Genomic DNA, 21,239 nt, shown 5'->3' on the forward strand with positions numbered 1-21,239 from the left:
GATCAGAGCAATGGTCTAGTTGGTCTGGATTTGAGGAACGTTTTTCTTGTACCAAATGAGTGAAGAGCTGAGCAAATCTGGGAGCTGATGAATACTTTCCTGGAAAATGTTTTTATTGTTTTTTTTTTTTAATTGAAGTATAGTTGATTTCTGCTGTACAGCAAAGTGACTCATTTGTACTCATTTATACATTCTTTACATCTTTTTTATGTTCATTTCTATTATGATTTATCCCATGATATTGAATATATTTTTATGCTATACAGTAGGGCCTTCTGGTTTATCCATTCAATATGTAATAGTTTATATCAACCAACCCCAAACTCTCAATCCATTCCTCATCCACCCTCCCTCCCCTTTGGCAACCGTAAGTCTGTTTTCTAGGTATAGGAGTCTGGTTCTCGTTTTTTGGAGGTGGGTTCATTTGTCCCATATTTTAGATTCCATATATAAGTGACATCATATAGTATCTGTCTTGCTCTTTCTGACTGACTTGACTTAGTATGATAATCCCCAGTTGTATCCATGTTGCTGCAAATGGCACTCTTTCATTCTTGTTAATGGCTGAATAGTATCCCATTGTGTGTGTGTGTGTGTGAGAATGTGTGTGTATATACACTCTTTGCTACGTCAGGCTTCTCTGTCCATGGGATTTCCCAGCAAGAATGCTGTAGTGGGTTGCCATTTCCTTCTCCAGGGGATCTTCCTGACCCAGGGATTAAACTGGCATCTCTTGCATTGCAGGCAGATTCTTTACCACTGAGCCACCAGGGAATGCAGATATATATTTATATGCTTAGCAGGTGAGGGGAAGGAGGGCAGCCCAACCCTGGCCACAAGACTCTTTAGACATGATGGGATCGGCAGTTAGCTTTGGTCCTCTGCTCAGTCAGCTGTCTAAAGGGGAACTGCTGCCTTCTTATCATCTGCTGGGAGGTGGAAAGACACATTGCATTTGGGAGGTAAGCACACCACAATCATTTGGTATTTTGTTAGTTTCATCCAGCAGAAGATTCACCATTGTTTCTTTTATGACTTTATAACAGTATGAACTAAGTAAAAAATATTTTTATTAATATTTCAGTATCATTAAACTGCTACTTGATGATCCCTGCTTGGGACCCTCTTTACAAAAACATGTCAGGTTTTATTTACAGTATTTATTATTTTATTGTATGCTAAGAACCAAACTAAAGGAGAACACACATTGTTTCCATGTAACTGTCATAGCAACCCTATGGGATGAACACTCCAATTCATGCCTCTGATGAGGCACAGAGAGTTCTGGGTGCCTAGCCAAGGTCTGGAGTTCAGAGCCAGCGCTGTCTGAACTCAGCTTTCGTATCCTTCCCACCTAGGTGTCTGCTCCTTGATAGATTATTTGAGGTCTGTTGCTTTCATAACATGATGCTGCCATAAAAATATACTGGGTAAGCTCAACTGTAACAGTGAACGAGGAGTTAGTAGGATGTAGGCATGATTAAACACCATGGAGAGGAATCAAAGATCAAATCGCCGATATCCACTGGATCATAGAAAAAGCAGGAGAATTTCAGAAAAGCATTTACCTCTGCCTAACTGACTGTGCCTTTGAGTGTGTGGATCACAACAAACTGTGGAAAATTCTTAAAGAGATGGGAATACCAGACGACCTGACCTGCCTCCTGAGAAATCTGTATGCAGGTCAAGAAGCAACAGTTAGAACTGGACATGGAACAACAGACTGGTTACAAATTGGGAAAGGAGTACGTCAAGGGTGTGTATTGTCACCCTGCTTATTTAACCTGTATGCAGAGTACATCATGAGAAACGCTGGGCTGGATGAAACACAAGCTGGAATCAAGATTTCTCAAGGGAGAAATATCAATAACCTCAGATATGCAGATGACACCACCCTTATGGCAGAAAGTAAAGAAGAACCTCTTGATGAAAGTGAAAGAGAAGAGTGAAAAAAGTTGGCTTAAAGCTCAACATTCAAAAATCGAAGATTATGGCATCCTGTTCCATCACTTCATGGCAAATAGATAGGGAAACAATGGAAACAGTGACGGACTTTATATTTTGGGGTTCCAAAATCTCTGCAGATGGTGACTACAGCCATGAAATTAAAAGACACTTGCTCCTTGGAAGAAAATCTATGACCAACCTAGACAGCATATTAAAAAGGAGAGATATTATTTTGCAGATAAAGGTCCATCTAGTCAAAGCTATGGTTTTTCCAGTAGTCATGTATGGATGTGAGAGTTGGACCATATAGAAAGCTGAGCGCCAAAGAATTGATGCTTTTGAACTGTGGGTTAGAAGACTCTTGAGAATCCCTTGGACTGCAAGGAGATCCAACCAATAAATCCTAAAGGAAATCAGTCCTGAATATTGATTGGAAGGACTGATGCTGAAGCTGAAGCTCCAATACTTTGGCTATCTGATATGAAAAACTGATTTCTTAGGAAAGTTCCTGATGTTGGGAAAGATTGAAGGCAGGAGGAGAAGGGGATGACAGAGGATGAGATGGTTGGATGGCATCACCAGCTCAATGGACATTAGTTTGAGCAAGCTCTGGGAGTTGGTGATGGACAGGGAAGCCTGGCATGCTGCAGTCCACAGGGTCGCAAAGAACTGGACACAAGTGAGCGACTGAACTGACTAACTGAAATGCCATGCAAACTTCCAAAACGTACTGTATTCATCCCTTGCTTCGTATCTCAACGGCTTCCATTTGTTTAAGTTAGTGTTTTCCAAGTTGCATTGTCATGAACAGAATGTGACATAGTTTTGAAGGGGAAGGATGAGAATGGCTCAAAGCTGTGAAATTTGGAGTGATGCCTGTAAGTTTTTCCTCCTGCTTATCTGATTATACATATTTATTTATATAAGCACTGATACATAAACCCTAGCAGGAAAAAATGAAAATACAAAAATTTTTGATAACAAGAAAAATGGCTTCTGTTTACACTGAGTTCTCACAGGTCAGATATGCATGGAAGGTACAGAAGCTAAGAGACAGAGAAAAATGACTATCTGAACACTTGAAAGGCTCGTTGAATTTTTGTACGGGGTGTGTCAAGGGGAGTTGAAAAGTGAAACCACAAGTCAGTGGCAGGAAGGGAAGCAGCTGGCAGTGGGACTCGTCGTGGGGTGGGGTTTCCCTTCTGTCCCCCTGCTGACCTGCACCTCAGACTTCACCCTGCCTCTCTGTCTTTTCCCCAAGACAAAACGAGAGAATTGAATGCAGGATTCACTAAGCTTCTCTCTCTGCTCCAAAGATATTCTGATTCTCAAGATTTCTAAGAGTTCTGTGGCACTAGAATTGATTACCTTTTCATTGTTAGCGACTTCGTAAAAAGAAAATTATTCAAGCTTGTATTTTTTGGCACAAAATTTACCCATGACTTTTCTAAAATATTATCTCTTAACGCACACAGTTCTCAAGCACTAAAGCTAACTGGAACTACCACAGAGTATTAATAGAAAATATATATGAAAGGATGCTATTTAATAAACCCCTAAGTCCATAATTCTAATAATGCAAATCAACTTTAATTTTCCACTAATTAGAAGCCAGACTGTCAGCTTTACCTCTTTTATCTGCAGCTGCTCCTGTCTCAGGCTGCTCAGTGATGGCCATGCTCCTGGCCGGGTCATTTCTTCCAAGTCTACTGATTAAAGTCTCCCAGCCAAACAGTAGTAGGCTGGACTTGAGGGAGGGATTCCCTGGCAAGCGGTGAACAAAGACTTGGGGACTAAAAGCAAAGACCATTCATGTTGCAAAAAGAAGACAGTTCAGTTCTCTTTGTGTCTGTTTGTGTATATCTCACTAATCAGCAGGCTGTCACTCTTGGAGAGGGCCTGAGTGGCTTGGGTGGGCATTCTCTTCATTATCCAGCCATTGTCATGGCGTGATTAAAGCAGAGGAAAAATGTTTATCTCCAGCACTCTCCTGGAGGTACATGGACTGCTCTAAAATTGAAAGAACAAAGCAGGATGTTCCTGGTACAGCTGTGTAGAAAATAACCTTGGCATTTGTAGATTGTATTTCCGAGCGTGGACATGGGATCCCAGCAGCCCTGGTCGCCTTGCTAGTCCTGGAATACGCCTCAGGGCCTTTGTGCATGCAAGTCTCCCTGCTTGGGATGCACCCCACCTGATAGCCTCATGCCTTGTTACCACTTTTAACTAGATTTTGCTTGAATGTCACTTTTCCACAGAAGTTATTTCTCCTGTTTCTAGTCACTCTTTTCCTCTGGCCATGCTTTATCTATACAGTGTTTATCACGTCATGATGTAGCAAGTATTTAAAAGTTGTTTATTTCCATTCCCTCTGCCAGAACGCATGCTGCATAAGCGCAGGCCGTTTGCCTGTGTCAGACCCCATTTTGTCGCCAGCTCTAGGAGAGCAATAGTGAGCACTCAGGAACCGTTTGTCGAATGAATTTTGAAAGTATGTGAAGATACACATGAAGATCTGAGTGACTTTTCAACAGTTTAAGTCAAAAGACAGTCTTTACGTTACAGTTTGGCATTTGATAAATATTTATTGAAAGAAATGAACATATGACTGGAATGAATATATAAATTTAATAGATATAGTTTTCAATAGATACATAAATGTGCCCGCGTGTTTTAAAAGGAAAGGAAGAGTGGCAAGACCAAGACCATGGTTTTGGGAACCCAACAGTTGACAGAATGTTCAGTTTCTAGGTGCCCTAATTTACAGCCCTATGATAATGCAAAAGATGCTTCATCTTTAAATGAGGGATAACTATTCAAGCAATAACAAAAATATAAATAATATGTACTTTGCAACTTCTAGGGAGGATTAGGTGAGATAATGCTTGAAAAGCAATAATCTGGGTCTGGGATCTGGGTAATAGTAACATTTCCAGGTATTGCGCATGTGAAAACAAAAGAATCAAATGTTTGGAAAGAGAGAATGCAAACAGCCCTCCTCTATCTCTGACCTGCTGGAGAAGGTTCTGCTTCTGTCTCTCTAGGTTTTTTCTCTTCCCTGCCCCCTGTGACAAGACTGGGAGGAAACGTGGAAAGGAAGAACTCGAATCTGCATCTAGAAACGGAACTTTAAAACGTGAGGGTGCTGGACAAGTAGATGTGAGAGTGCAGAGAGAATTTTGAAGTCCAATTTGCCTCCTTTGTGGGGCTAAATACTATAAAGTGCAGTTTGCATCGATTCATTTCTCATTATATCCGAGGCCATGGCATGAGACCAGGAACATAGTAGATGCTCAATACATAGGTGTTGGATAATGAATGAGGATATGAATCATTATGGAGCTAGTTTTGGTTGTGTATCCCTTTATCTTCTGAGGCTGAATCGCACTCACAGTCACTTCACTCATTCTTAATTAATTCATTTATTTCTTCATGGAACCCCCTTATCTTTGCATAGTTTATGGATGCCTCAGGCAGAATGAATATCATTTTTCCTTTCACTGTTTAAAGAGACTAGTGTTTGGGCATTTTGAGTTATAGAATTTCATAATTCTTTTGGTTATACATCTCTTGAGTCCCCAATTACTGAGACTATATGCTCCTCTAGAACCATGAGAGTTTCTTTCCAAAGATATTGCCATTATGCATCTTGTGAAAAGCTGCCCCCCCGCCATCTTCAGCTCAACTCAACAAGTTTCCATTGAGCGCCCAGCACTAAAAGTCTTAGATGGAAATTCATTCCCTACTCCTTCTATTTTAACTGTCAGAATCACAGACTACATTGTTTCTGACTGAAAACCCACTAACAGCTCCCTGCCAATCATCCCGTTGCTCCTTCGCAGTGCAGGCACTGCCTGGTACCGTTATCAACGGGGAATCTATATCGTGAATGGTATTTATTACAAGAAAATCATGTGGCATAAAGAGAATAATTGCCTTCATAAGCATGTATTTTTTTATACTGTGAGCTTCCCAATGGGAAGTTATACTGGGGAAAGCATAATTGCTAATTCCAGTGTTACACATAACTCTGAGGAGTGTTTCATGGTCCGACTCTCTGTCGTTTCTTCCTGTGGAGCAGGAAGGAAATAAGCTTCCATTGAGGAATCTACACAGGGCCAGACCCTGTGAGTTCCCAGACATGTGTTTTGCCTTATAATAACTTGAGAAGTACATGGACTCATCCTCATTATGAAAAAGAACCAATTTCACCAGGCTTAAATAACTTCTCATAAAATCACCTCCTTATAATTATGTGAAGTCAGGATGTAAGATGAAATTTCCTAGGGAATACACAATGACTCTTTATCCTATACCAATGTTTCTTTTGCCAAGTTTAAGAAATGAAGTGTCCCCAAGAGCCACCTACCCCCAAATATCTTCCCCATCACTCCACTTCACTATCTGAAAGTCCACCATTAAAATCATTCTTCTAAGGCTGGAGTCTTCTTAGGCTTCTGCTAAAATGGGGAATGTCTAGTACAACCTCTTTTTTCGTGTTTGTGTGTGTGTGTTTAATCTATTTATTTTTAATTGAAAGATAACTGCTTTACACTGTTGTGTTGGTTTCATGCTGAACATCAGCATGAATCAGCCATAGGCATACGTATGTCCCCTCCCCCTTGAACCTCTCTCCTACCTCCCACGCATCCCGCCCCTCCTGGTTGTCACAGAGCACTGGTTTCAGCTCCCTGAGTCACACGCAAACCCCCCTGTCTGTCTGTTTCATGTGGATAGCGCACGTGTGTCCTGGCCGCTCTCCTCTCGTACCACCCTCGCCTCCCCTGCTGTGTCCATGAGTCTGTTCACTATGTCTGCGTCTCCACCGCTTCCTGCAGCCTCTTTTTAAGTCAAGGAAAATTTATAGAATTTAGGTCGAAATGCACTGAGAATAATTTACAAAACTCCTATATACAAAGCTGATATATTTAACACCAGGTTCAGATCATTCCTGAAGCATTGAAACTCCCTCTTTAGCTCTGGGGAGGTCTGAGGTCTGACAGACGAGGGAAACACTGCCTTTCCCAAGATAACTGCATGTTGTCACAAAGATCCAAGGTGCTACATAGATCCTGCATTTGGTGGACTGGAGTTCACACTGGGTGCCGTTCATGTCCCCAGTATACGCTTGCCTAAGCCTAGGTTCAGACCTCAGCTCCACAACCTTCTGCCTGACTAGCTTTGGTAGTTATCTACAGATAAATCAGTTAATCTACAGAAGTTTAGTTTCCTCATGAAAAATCAGGGTTATTTCTCTCTCTCTCTCAGTGTTACAGGATTAAACAGGATGGTTCTTAAAAGCACTTAGCCTAATGCTGGACACAGAAAGAGTAGTCAATATGTGGCAGTAATAACGGTAGCCATGGTTGTTGCTGTCTTTACTATCTATTATTATTATCCAATACATATTATCCATTATTCAGTAAGTTCCAATAGGCCTGACTAAATGCCCCCTCCTCCCAAATGCTTTTCTTCAGCATTCCTCAGTGCCAAATGTGAGATGTCCTTTGATGATAAAACAGAATATTTACCTTATCTTCAAGGCTCATTTGTACCCAACATACAATTTTTTAAAATTGCATTTTATTATAAAAATCTTCAAACCTAACAAAAAGTTGAATTTTGCAGTTGGCGTATGTGCATTCACCATCTAGATTCCGCCTTTAACATTTTATCCCCTGCATTTCTGCTCTCTCTCTCCCTCCATGCATCTCTCTAGCCATCCATTAATCCACCCCATGGTTTTGATTTGATGAATTTCAAAGTGAATTGTAGACATTAATATACCTTCCTCCTAAATACTTTAGCATGCATATTATTAACTAGTATTTGTGTAAACTTTTTTCTCTTTTGATGTAAAATTTACCCACAGTGAAATGTATAGACCTTACATGTATATTCTCTGAGTTTAACATATGCACGCATCTTTGGAACCTAAACCCTTGTCAAGATGTAGAAGAGTCTCATTCTCCCAGACAGTTCCCTCAAGGCTCTACCTAGCCAATTCTGACACTCCCCCAACAACCCCAAAACAACCACTGCTCTGATTATTGGGTTCCGTGGATTAGGTTTCTTCTGTTCTAGAACTTGGCATAAGTGGAGTCATGCAGCATGCACTCTTATGCAAAGCTTCCTTCACTCAGCATGTTTTTAACATTAACCCACATTGCACCAATGCACCCTCTGAGAGTACAAACATTTTTTGAGTTGCTGCCAGCAGAAGTCTTTCTCATTTTATCTTGCTCCATGTTAGACTTAAATTCCTAAGCCATGCACACTTGTCTCATGGTCCCTGGCCCTCGCTTTCCAAGCTCAGGGCCTTTGCTCCCAGTCTACCTCCCTGTGAGGCCCTGGCCTCTGCCATCCCTTTCCAGCATTCTCTCCAGGGCTCATCTCCAGCCCCAGCACCTCCCTGACTCCTCTGAGGACTACCACAAGTTTCCCCCTGAGCTCTGGACAGAACTCCCAGCTCCCTGATGGGCGTTGCTGCTGGTGATGCAGTCCTGCTTGTGGACTAGGAGGGAATAGGGGATGGGGAAAGGAGCTGAGTGTCCCAGGGAGGGGCATTCTTTACTTAGAAGAGCCAAATTAAGCAAGACCAGAGTGGTACCTGCAAGACCCCAAAGAGGAAAGGAGTGAGGAGAGAGAGAGAAGAAGGGCTGAGAGGATCAGCTCTGTCTGAGTGATGGATGTGAGTTGGGTTGAGGCTGATGGTTCAGAAGGGAGAGAGGGAAGCTGTAAGGACTAACTGCTCTCGTGTAAGTTGTCTAAGTACGAAATAACTGGATTGATTTTCCTCATGGCCGGTGGGAGTGCTTCTCCTTGCTACACAGTCATGCAACATACGTCTCATTTTCTCAAACAAACTGCAAGGAAGTCTCTTACTATTGACTGGGACAAAGTTTCATAAGGTGTTTATTTTGTTCCCTATGGTGGCCTGCACACAGGAGCCACAGTAGATACCCACTGATTGCAAACGACGCCTCTCCCCTGACTATCGGTTGTAGCAAATCGATATTTGGGGGCCTGATTTTAATGTGTATTTGACTGAATTGACCATCTCAGCCACTAGGCTTTGCAGCAGCTATGTCCACCAACTCTACCAAGAAAATGGGAACTGGAGACTTTTCCCATTTTATTGCCATTTTACTACCATACCATGGTAACATCTCACCATGAATGTTCATGATATAAGGTCAATTTTTGCCTTAAAAATATGGTTTAGTATCAACCTCTATTCCTTTTGCTCTAAAATTAAAATAGAACACTTTGTACCCAAAGTTTTGTCCCTCAGACTTCAAGCCTAGTGCTTACATCTGTTTATAAGCCAGCAATAACTCCACTGGGCCTCCCTGGTGGCTCAGATGGTAAAGAATCTGCCTGCCAATGTAGGATATGCGGGTTTGATACATGGGTTGGGACGATGCCCTGGAGAAGGAAATGGCAACCTCTCCAGTATTCTTGCTGTGGAATCCCATGGATGGAGGAAATTGGTGGGCTACAGTCCATGGGGTCACAAAAGAGTTGGACACGACAGAACCAATTAACCACCACCATGAGCAATATCTCCGCTGGAAGAGGGAAAGGGTCCAGCAGCCACTGGACATCAGTCTCTTACCTCTTCATGTTTCTTACTTGCCTAACGCAGCAGACTTCCACAATTAAGATAGATTTTTATTCAGTCTAACAAGAAGATCAGAAGCAATTCAGGGTCAGCAGACTCACTTTTATGCCTTTAATATTTTGTATTTTGCCAATATTTCAAGGTACTTTGAAGGTCCCCTGCTTTCTCATGAGGGCTGGGCACGAAGGTTCAGGAGCGATCATTGTAATGACATCTCTCTGATTAAAAAGACAGCTAGTGAAATCGAGATAGAACATCAAATTCAGACACATCATTAGCAGGATTCTATTTTGGCTAGGTCTAATCTTCTGCGGGGTCACCATGTTGCCTTCAATGAGGCTGACTATTTTATATCATTTAGATTGAAACAGACCCATCATGTCACAGGCAAATGCCTTTATCATATTTAATTAAGCCAACACCATGTAATAATCTCCCTGGTAATTATCCCTGGCCAGCACTTGAAAGCATGAAGGAACAAATAAATCCCCCCAGTTGCAGGTATATGTAAGCTGTTACTCGGTGTCATGGCAGAAGAGTATTGACAAGTTACTGTGCAATACTAATTATACTAAGAAAATGTAAATGGCTTCATCAAAAAAAGAAAGAGCCAGATGGCAGGTTTTATATACTGTATCCTCATATGTTAGGAAATGGGGTATTAAAAAGGCATCCCGCCCTCTGCATCAGAGGAGGAGGAGGAATAAAGATACCTGTGTCTTTACGGATGCCAGACTGAACCTCCAACTGGGGAAACTGTTTGGAAGGAGGTAACATTCAGAAGGACATTAGTGGCTGTTGGTATTTAGGTCTCATGATGTTACCCAGGACACAGGTGAAGGAATATTACTTAGGCTGATGCTGCCTTTTTCTTGTGATAGTAGCTGCTGGAGAGAGAGATGGGGGGAGCTGACCTGTTCCATGGTGCCCTGGGCTTTTCCTTCATGCTGGCAAATGATAAATTATTCACAAAAAGACACATACCCACCATGTGGTGAATCAGTGGGCCTCCATTGAGCTGGTTTTTCTAATGCATCAGCAAGAACAGACTTACCTGAGTGCATTGCAGTTAAAAAACAAAATTCAGTTGGAAACAATAGACTTAAATCTGCAACGGCACATGGAAGAAAGGAAATTTGATTTCAAAGGTGAGATTTGGCAAGCCTGCGAATGCACTCTGAAAACTGCACAAGGAATTGGATTTTTAATAAGTGTAGAGTTAGTTCTGAGTTCTCTCGTTCATGAATCGCATACCATCTCACCCAGCTGCTGCCTCCAGCTAATGTCACCAGAGCTGAAGTGACATTCAAAGTGTAACTGTGGCTTGGGAATCATTTGAGTCTGATTCTCTGGCTAGGTTGGGCTGCTACCTGCCATAACACATGGCCGTTATTAGCCTTATCAGAAAACAAATTTGGAAACCATTAACCGAGAAGGGTGTTTGAATAGTAATGTTCTCCCTTACTTTCCACTCCTTATTATTTCATCTGTGTGTGTGTGTCTGCGTGTATGTCACGCTATTGTTACTCAACCAGTCAATCAAAATGCTGTTTATTATAAAAGTAATTCTCCTTAATTAGAGAAAATTTGAGACATAAAAAAGGAAGAGAAAGAAAAGCACTCAAGGGTTGCAGCTCAAACATGATCATTAGTAACAATTTACTGCAGTTATTCAGGGCCTTCCCTTTATGCATGCATTTTAAATTGGTTTAGTTTTTACATGGTTAGACGACTCATGAATCATATTCAATATTCTGCTTAAAAATCATCATAAGTTTAGCCTATATAATTAAATTAGCTATAATTATGCTTTGAGCTGTATTACCATTCCATACATAGATATCGTTTTATAATTTTTACACAGTCAGTTCTCAATGGCTACATAATATTCCTCTGTTTAGATATATCATATTTTGGTTAAGTATTTCCTTACTGTAGCATTCTTGAACTCAGTATTCTTTTTTTTTTTTTCCTTTGTAGATTAAAAAATTTAAGCTGTGACTTTGGTATGAAGTTTGTTTCCTTCGTTTCATAAATCTTTTCACATTGTTTCGCAGTTTTTTTATAAACATATTTTTCTTCAGTTCAGAAGTAAAGTTTTATTCTTTAATCAAACAACGCAGAGAGTGCATGCTTCCTTGACAGGCCGGAAGGCCGTCCGGGGGCCTTACGGGGTTATCAGTCAGTGGGGAAGGGGCGGAGTTCTCGCAGAGCTCAGCAGCTGTGGTGCTCAGCCTCCAGGTCTCAGATCCGGGCCCAGGGTCCCTGCACATGGCTCGCTGCCACCATCTTGAACTGCGTGTCCGGCGAAGCTTCTGCACTCGGTCCTCCGAACCGAGGTGTCAGCACCGCTGTTTCATACTTGGAACTCTGGTCAGATGCACTGGGTGTAAGATCTCTGTAAGTGGCCCCTATGAGCAAGTGAAACTAGACGGGACATAATGAAGCTCTGGTTCTTGATGTCTCATCACAGAAAAAAATTCAGTGACCGACCAGGTGATAAGCAGGTAGTGGATCTATTTAGAGAGAAACGCGCTCCACAGACAGTGTGGGCCATCTCAGAAGCCCAGTGCTGCCTTGAGAGAAACACGCTCCAGAGAGTGTGGGCTGTTGCAGTTGAGAGTGTCCTATGAACATAATTTTCAATGGTCATATATTTTTTAAAGGCAGAAAGCAGCTTTTCCATCAGGCGGAAAAGTATTCAGCCCTGAGGGAGAAGCAGAGCTGAGCACAGCGGCCTGTAATTAAGGGACGCATGCCCTTCAGATTATCTCGTTAGTTTATCAAGAAAACATTTATTATAGTTAATTCTCAGACAAGTTCTACCACTCCGAACCCACCCAACAGGGACTCTGAATCTGTCCAATCCGGGCAAAGCAAGACCTTTCGCTGGGTCCCCTGGATTTGGGCTGACTTTGCGCCTCCAAACAACCTTAGCATGATGTCTTATCTTAAGCAACTGCCTTATGCAGTCAGTGGGCTGAGTCTGACCACTTCCGGCATGGACTTGCTGCGCCCCTTGGTGGGCTACCCGGCCACCCCTTGGAAACAGGGGCAGGAGAGGACGACGCTCACCTGAGTGCAGCTGGATGTGCTGGAAGCACTGTTTGCTAAGACCCGATACCGAGACATCTTCACGTGGGAGGAGGTGGCGCTGAACACCAATTTGCCTGAGTCCAGGGTACAGGCATGGTTTAAGATTCAAACAGCGAAGTGCCGCCAACAGGGGCAGCAAAAGCAGAATGGAGGTCAAAACAAAGTGAGACCTGCCAAAAAGAAGACGTCTTCTGCCTGGGAAGTGAGTTCAGAGGGTGGAACAAGTGGCCATATCACTCCCCCTTCTAGCACCTCAGTCCCAGTCATTTCCAGCAGCAGTGATCCTGTGTCTGTCTGGAGCCCAGCCATCCCCCCATTGTCAGATCCCCTGTGCACCTCCTCTCCCTGCATGCAGAGGTCCTACCCCATGACCTGTACTGAGGCTTCAGATTACAATCAGGATATGCTGGCTCAGTTTCCTACTTTGGGGGGCATGGACTGTGGATCTTATTTGACCCCTATGCATCACCAGCTTCCTGGACCAGGGACCGCATTCAGTCCCATGGGTACCAATGCAGTCACCATCCATCTCAATCAGTCCTCAGCCTCTCTTTTCACCCAGGGATGTGGAGCTTCAAGCTTGGGTTTTAACTCAACCACTGATTGCTTGGATTATAAGGACCAAACTGCCTCCTAGAAACTTAACTTCAATGCTGACTGCTTGGATTATAAAGATCAAACATCTTCGTGGAAATTCCAGGTTTTGTGTGCCAGGCATTGGTTAAAAGAGGTAGATGGTATGATGCTCAAACTCATTTTCTGATCAATGTCCTTGAAGGCATAGAAGGAAAATGAAAGGCCTTACTGAGGGCCTACCAACCAGCTACCTGAAATAGACAAATCAGCCTACTTAATGCTTAAGATTCTGTCATAGTTTTAGATCATTGGTTTTCCTGATTCACAGGGTGATTGGAAGCAGTCTAGCCATGTGCAACCAAATACCACCAAAAATAAACAAGCAGAGCTCAATTGTGAGGGGAAGGAGGGAAGGACATAGCCTTGTTAAGCAGAGGTGTTCCAATGTTTTAGCTAATCCATGGTTGAATCTTAAGAATGGACAGTGTCTCAAGCTCATTCACATTTCATGACCAACTGGTAGTTGGCACTGAAAAGCTTTTCAGGGCTGTGTGAATTGTGCGACTGATAATAAAGTAGCTGCATTACTTTATTTAAAAAATAGTGTTCATAAAGAGTCAGTATGTAGTTTAAGAGACAGTCAGTGTGTGTCTTGTAGAAATGTTACATCTGTGGATTTTAGTCTGTGCTAGACTTCAAAACTGTGATCTCCTGTTATTGTATGCAGCCTTGAACTCCACCTCTGCAGAGTTTCTTCTGTGATTAAATAGGTTATAATTATAAGTAAATTCAGAGCAACTGAGTACTTATCTAAAAAGATTACCTTTGGCTGGAGGTGAGCTGCACTGAAACTTTACAAGAAAATGTCTCTGGACAAGGAGAGTAAGAGAAGAGAAATGAAAGGACAGTAATTCATCATGTAATTTACTGTTGGTAAGCCTAGCAGTAAAGAGACCTTGGTCAATTGCTCTGACCCTGATGAATTTATAAACTGAGATCATCGTTGTTTATGCTTGCAGATGTTAACTGGAAAAGTTGTATATGCATAAACCTTTCTTCCTGGTTTGGCAGATACGTATAATTATATGAAAATGGTTCTAGCACACACACACACATACACACGCACAAAAGCCTCATAACTACTCCTTTGTGTTTAACTCCTTTAGCTACTCCTTTGTGTTTAACACTGAGATGAAGGTGCTCTCTAATTTTTTAGAATATTAAATGACAGTTTCATTAGTTAATCAAAATGCATTATGTACCAACTATATACAAAGCACTAGGCTAAACTGGTTATATTTGTGCTTAAAGCTCTTTCAAGTTTAGGAAGCTTTACTTAGGATCTCTAAAATAGGTGCCATTGAATTGAGTGGGATGTGTGCTTTTAAGGTTGTGGGTAGATGTTGCCTGATGGCTCTGGTGAAGCTCTGTTATTAATCTGTTTTACCACCAGCACTTCATGGGTGCTTGTTTCACCACTTCTAGGCAATAAATGTTATTTTCCCCCATGAGAAGAAGGTAGAGACCGTGGCACAAGAATCTTTACTGGATAATGAACAAAATGCTGGTCCCATCCCTTTGAGGGATCCTTGTTACTTGTTACCCTCCATGGAGCCCTGTCTGACTGCCCTGGTTTTGGAGGAAGGATGGAACTCAGAAACAAGCCATGCTTGGATTCTAAGGTCACAGAGCTGGTCAACTGGGACCAGAGCTTTTCCAGAAGACTCATTCCCTCTGCAGAAGGAGAGATAAGGGGAGGTCCATTTCAAGAAAGGACAGCCGAAGAGCTTAAACTCTGATTCCAAAGGGTGGTGAAGGCTCAGCAGGACATCACACAGTCCTCCTAGCTGGGAGGACTCAGTCATCCACGATTCCAAGTGAAGCTCTGACCTGGAGGGCAGGACAGACGCTGTCTTTAATAACAATAGGAACAACAGCAGCAATTATGGAAGACAGATCATGAGCCAGACTCTATGCTAATCCTCCTAGATGACTTATCTTTTTTCATTCTCCCAATAACCCTAGTAGTAGGGACTTTGTTGTTGTTCAGTCATGTCCGACTCTTTGTGACCCCGTGGACTGCAGTGCGCCAGGCTCCTCTCGCCTCCACTGTTTCCCAGAGTTTGCGCAGATTCATGTCCATTGAGCCGGTGATGCTATCCAACCATTGCATCCTCTGCCTCCCCCTTCTCTTGCCTTCAGTCTTTCCCAGCATCAGGGGCTTTCCCAGTGGACTGGCTCTTCACATCAAGTGGCCATAGTGTTAGAACTTCATCTTTGGCACCAGTCCTTCCGATGAATATTCAGGGTTAATTTCCTTTAGACTTGACTGGTTTGATCTCCTTGTAGTCCCTGGGACTCTCAAGAGTCTTCTCCAGCACCATTATCTAATAAGGCAGGGACTTATTGGGCCCCTTTTATAGATGAAGAAATATAAACTCATAGAGTTTAAGTAACTTTTTAGTCATACAGTTTGTAACAGAATCAGGACTTGAACGCAGAGCTTTAGAAGGCATGTTCTTGAAACTGTCTGTTTAGTTCCTCTGAAGCAGACTGCGGATGAGAAGTTGTGTGAAAGTGACCTGTTAGAAAGATTCCCAGGCAGCACTGTTAGGGAGGTGGGGAAGTAAATCTGGGAAAGGGGAGGGTGAGCAAGGGTGTGGTGTCAGGCCAAGTCCTAGAGAGGTAAATTTGGCCTAATCCCCCAGGGAAACTGGAGAGTTGTGGGTGGCACTTCCATGTTGGCCCATTACGGGGAAGGGGTCTTGAGTATTTATACCTCTGAACCAACCAGTCCAACCAGTTCTGGGGGCTTCTAGGATGAGAGACAAGCAGGAACATCAATGCCCAGACACTTCCTGTCCTCCCTGATTACAGGCAAAACAGATCCTGGCAGCCAGGATGCAGCCTTTGTAAAAGAGAAACACAGAGGCCCATGGTGTGCAGGCACTGGCTTGAAACTAACTGTTCATGAGTGTTGGATGTTAAATTGCTAGGAACTTTGCAAGCTAGTTAACCTCACATTGATAGCTTGAAATCAGCCACGGTGGGAGTAGTTACACCATGGAAATTGGCTTACATTACAAATTAGGGCTCTCCCATCCCCAGAGGTGGTTGTTAAATATTTACTGGCAGACCACTGCAGGTGCTGGCTATTAGGAATGAATGCACGCTGGGACTGGTGTGCAGTAAAGTGGCAAAGAGGTCTGAGGGGATGTGGATGGAGCACTGATAGTATCTGCCGCCTTGCTAATCTATAGCAAGTGCTAAATGTATCATAAGCCAGCTCCTCCCCAGCCCTCCTGCAGTCACTCACACACACACACACACCCCTCCTCCCCAACCCTCCTGCAGTCACATGCACGCACGCACGCGCGAGCAGCAAGGCAGGGGGCCCTGAGAGGAAGGGAACTGGTGAGAAGGAGGGTGACCAGCTGGATTTCAGGGCAGAGTCACATCTCTGAAACTGGACAGGGCCAGGGAGGAGGAATGACAAGCAGACAAACCTAGGAAGAAGCTAGATAACAGCTAACGGGATGAGTGAGCGTTTCATGGTGCCAGACACTGAGTTAAATGCTTCACTGTGGTGACTCTTCATGGGAGCCCTAGGAGGGAGAAGTCACCATCTTCTTCACCATCTCATTCAACCCATGAGCCAGTGAGATGGGGGTATAAGGTGGTAAAAGGGTCATCAGGATGCCCCAGTGTTAATACCCTGATCTTACACAGTCTGGTTGTCGGAAAAGGAAATACGGAGGAGCACCAAAGCCAGAGGCAGTGCTTGCGTCTTGGTGTGGAAAGGATGGTACCCATCTCCCCTCAAGTGATGGAGCTCCAGATAGACTGTCCTCCTCTCTCTGAATCAGCTCAAGGCTGGGGCCCATCACGCAGGATGCAGAGGCTGAGAAAGGCGGGAAAAACCTGGAGCATGGGCTGAGCCAGCAGACACATTTTCAGTCAGCCTAGTCTGAATTCTCTTGTGGCAGCAAAGATAAATGTCCCTCTTATTCTCGGTGGTTTTCTCTGCCACTCTGTGAAAGCCCCTCGTCTCCTTCCTCTGGTTTGCCCATCCCTGGATGGATGCGGTGGTCAGCAGCAAGGAAGCGCGGCAGGCTCTTGGAAGTTGCCGCTTCAGCTTCCCCACTGCCGAGCTCTGCGCCTCGTGCTCTGGTGCCCCAGGGATCCTTTGACCTGCTTTGACTCGAGCGGTTTTGTAGCGGGAAGCAGTGGAGGTACTTGTCTCTGGGACATAGTGGAGGCATCCGAAAATTTCCTTGGAATATTAGCTCATTACAGTTTTCTGTTTGGGGTTTTTTATCTTGGGCCTTATTCCATAACAGTCTAGAACTGCCGTTCAGGGGCCATTGTTCTCCAGTCCTTCTGCACTTTCTGCTCACTTACAAACATAAAGCAACTTCACTGAAGCAAACTGAACATAAAACCTTTCTTATTTTGCTGGTTACATTTTTTTCATTTCCTTAATTCATCCAAGAATATTGTTTTCCTTTACATCTAATTGATGGAGCTTACTTTAAAAAGAAAAATCTGTCTACCACTAGGTCAAGAATGTAGGTCTGGGGCCATACCGCCTGGGTTTGAGGCCCAGATCTCCCATTTACCGTGTACAACTTGAGATCTGTTCCTCACTTTCTGTATGTGTTGGCTTGTCCATCTGTAAATTGCAGCTGCTTAACAGTATTTTCTCACAGGTTATTGGGAGAGAGAAGCGGGTGCGTATGCGCGGAGCCCTTAGAAATATGTCTGGCCCAGAGTAAGTGCTGTGTATTGTCAGCTACCACCATGCATTCTTCAAGTTTTAATCTTGACCTGCAAGAAAGAATTCTTGTATTCAAGAAGCATAAATGCTTAGCATATGCTTGGTTTTGTGCCCTGCTTTTCCTTATCTACAACTTAATTCTCACCACCGCGCTGTGTTAGTCATTATTGTTCTCGTATTCTGGGGTCTGAACCCTGGAGGCGCCACGTGCCACGTGTGTTGTCCAGGATTGGTGAGGCTGTGCTCTAACCACAGACCAGCGCAGGTCTCAGAATTTGTTCACAACACAGGTTTAGTTCTCTCTCTTGAGAAACCAAGTCAGGGAGCACTCCCCTGTGAGGGGGCTGCGTGAGCGAGGCTGCCCTCTCTAATTGCCCCTCCAGGACGAACTGTGCCCCTACAATTGCTGCTGCTGGGCAAAGAGCATTGGGAAAGTCTCCTCGAAAATGCTGTGACCTGGAAAGGAAAGAGGCCACTTCTGCCAACAGCCCACGTGCAAGAGCGCCTCAAGGTCCCTGCCCAATGGTCTTGGGAATCGTAACCCTCCCACGTGCCTGGAAGGAGAACAGGGCAGGGTGCGGTGGGCGAGGGAAGTCTTCACCACCCACATGTGATTTTGAGCACATTGCTTAACTGTTAAGCCTCAGTTTCCTTTTTCATGAAATGGGAGTGGAAATTGGACCTACTGCTACTATGTACAGTTGTGATACCAAGTGAATGAGATATGAGAACGTAAAGCTTTTAGAACAGTACCTGGCACACAGGAAACAGCCGTTTTGTGGTCACTAGTATCATTCTCTGCAGGAGAATAAACAGTGCTTTGTAAATCAGGGGTTTCTGTAGCCACCACTTTGGATTCAATCATGAGTGAACTTGAGTTTCAGCTGTCACTTACCATCTGTATGAGCCTGGGAAGTATTTTGCCTTCTCTTACCTTCACTCTCCTCATCTACAAACTGGAGTGGACTCATGCCCTTCTCACAGGCTGTGTCAAGGGTAGGATCACTAACATGTATTGATTCTTCAGTAAGATGAGCCAAGTGTTTAAAATCTGGTGCATCACCTGAAGAAACTGAGCCACAGAGAGGTTAAGTAAGATGCTTGACGTTCTCTAGTACATTGGTGAACACTGGAGCTAGGATTAAAAACCAGGTGGTTTGGCTTCTCAGCCAATGACCTTAACTCGTACACCTCACAGCCTCCCGGAGGCCCGCTAAGAAAGCTCCCAGCACAGGGCCAGATACACTGTGACCCTCTCAGCATCAGTGCATTCCTTCTTTGCTTGAATGCATGCTGAAGGAAATATCCTTTAGCTTGTTCCTGGACTAGATTCCATTTGAGACATATACTGTTGGCTGTTTTCTGTGAGTGGATGGAGGTGTGAAGAGAGGAACAGGAAAGGGTAGTATTTCTGCCATGTGCCTTTGCAAGAGTATCAAAACCTGTGTACAGAAAAGCCTAGCATGGAGCTGGTGCTCACTGAACGGGAGCCCTTGATTATTTTTAATAAGCGGTTGTGCTTATGGGGAGTCTCAGGAAAATGGGACGCACAAAAGGACCAGATGGACATAGTGGCAAATTTACTAATACACAAACAGCCCACAGACAGGGACCTTCTTTTCACATAAGAATCTATTTGGTTTTGGAAGCACCAGTTTTAACTGAATGAGGAGGTTAAATCCATACTCTGTGTTCTAGTTTCATTGTGCCTTGATGGGATGACTGTGAAGTTGGTTTTCTTACCAGAGTAAACACCCGGTAATTAAAGGTATAATGAGACATGGGGGAACTGTCTTGGGAAAGAACTGGTGAGGAAACTTCATTCTGCCCTTTCTCTGCCAGGGAAGAGGCAGGGGCTTCCACTTCCTGCTGTAGTGCAGAAGTAAATGTCCTAGCACTTTGCACAGATTTTGGTTACACCCCGAGACTCAGTTACTGAGCTCAAAGTCAGTTTCTGCTATGTGCCAGATACTGTGCTTTTCACAGACATCCAGCTTACCTTTCTCAGAAAACGGATGAAACCAAGGTTCTTACACCTACTGTACAGATGAGGAAGCTGAAGATCAGCCTAGTGAAACCTGCGGTCAGTCCAAATGTGGCAGAACTGACCATCAAAAAGACGTAACGGTTTCGGAGATGTGGTATCCAGATGGTTCCCAGGCTTTTATGTTCCGTAACTCCACTGTATGTTCTTTGTGAACAGTGTCCCCTAGAGTTGGGCAATTTGAGGAGCCCTGTGTGGGATGAGCTGAAACATTAAGCGGATGCAACAGGCCTTGTCTTTCCCGACAGTTTTGTACTCCAGTCCGTAATATATCTATGTGGCTTGTCTAATGGTACGTAACAAATTACTCTAAGACTTAGTGGCTTAAAATTGCAAAATTTATTATCTCAAAGCTTCTGTATGCCAGAAATCAGATGAGGAAACTGAGGTACAGAGAAGTTGCCCAACATCACATAGCTGGTTGGTGCTTGGGTTGGTGCTCTGGCTACATGAAGGCTGCAGTCATCTCCAGGTTCTACTGGGCATGGGTTCCCTTGCAAGCTTACTTATGAGGTTGGTGGCAGGATCCTGTCCTTGAGGCCGCTAGGACCTTACCTCCTTCTTGGCTCTTGGCTGGGGGAAGCCTTCGGTTCCTTGCCATATAGACTTCTCTGTAGAACAGCTCACAACATGGCAACATGCTTTTCCAGAGTGAACAAGTGAGACGAAACAAAGATCCAAAAGGCCAACAAGACAGAAATCATAGTCTTCAGCAACATAATCACGGAGGAGGTATCCCACCCCCATTGCCATATTCTATTAATTAGAAGCAAGTCACTAAGTCCATTCCATGCTTAACAGGAGGGGTTAGCCAAGAGCATGCATGCAGGATGGCAGGGATCTCTGAAAGTTGGGTATTGCCTACCACACCATCTGTGATTCAGTTCAGTTCAGTTCAGTTGCTCAGCCATGTCCGACTCTTTGCGACCCCATGAATCGCAGCACGCCAGGCCTCCCTGTCCATCACCAACTCCTGGAATTCACTCAGACTCACATCCATTGAGTCCGTGATGCCATCCAGCCATCTCATCCTCTGTTGTCCCCTTCTCCTCCTGCTCCCAATCCCTCCCAGCATCAGGGTCTTTTCCAATGAGTCAGCTCTTCGCATGAGGTGGCCAAAGTACTGGAGTTTCAGCTTTAGCATCATTCCATCTGTGATTACTTGAATGCAAAAT

The 21,239-nt window shown here is 43.8% G+C and overlaps 1 protein-coding gene and 1 pseudogene across 3 annotated transcripts in view; both read left to right on the forward strand.

The window, feature by feature from the left end:
- Positions 1 to 21,239, forward strand: part of CDH13 (cadherin 13) — a 1,037,580-nt gene that overhangs the window by 115,186 nt on the left and 901,155 nt on the right. The window lies entirely within an intron of this gene.
- Positions 12,510 to 13,430, forward strand: LOC114117856 (homeobox protein OTX2-like; annotated as a pseudogene).

Source organism: Ovis aries, chromosome 14, assembly GCF_016772045.2.
Source record: "Ovis aries strain OAR_USU_Benz2616 breed Rambouillet chromosome 14, ARS-UI_Ramb_v3.0, whole genome shotgun sequence".
Classification (NCBI taxonomy): Eukaryota; Metazoa; Chordata; class Mammalia; order Artiodactyla; family Bovidae; genus Ovis; species Ovis aries.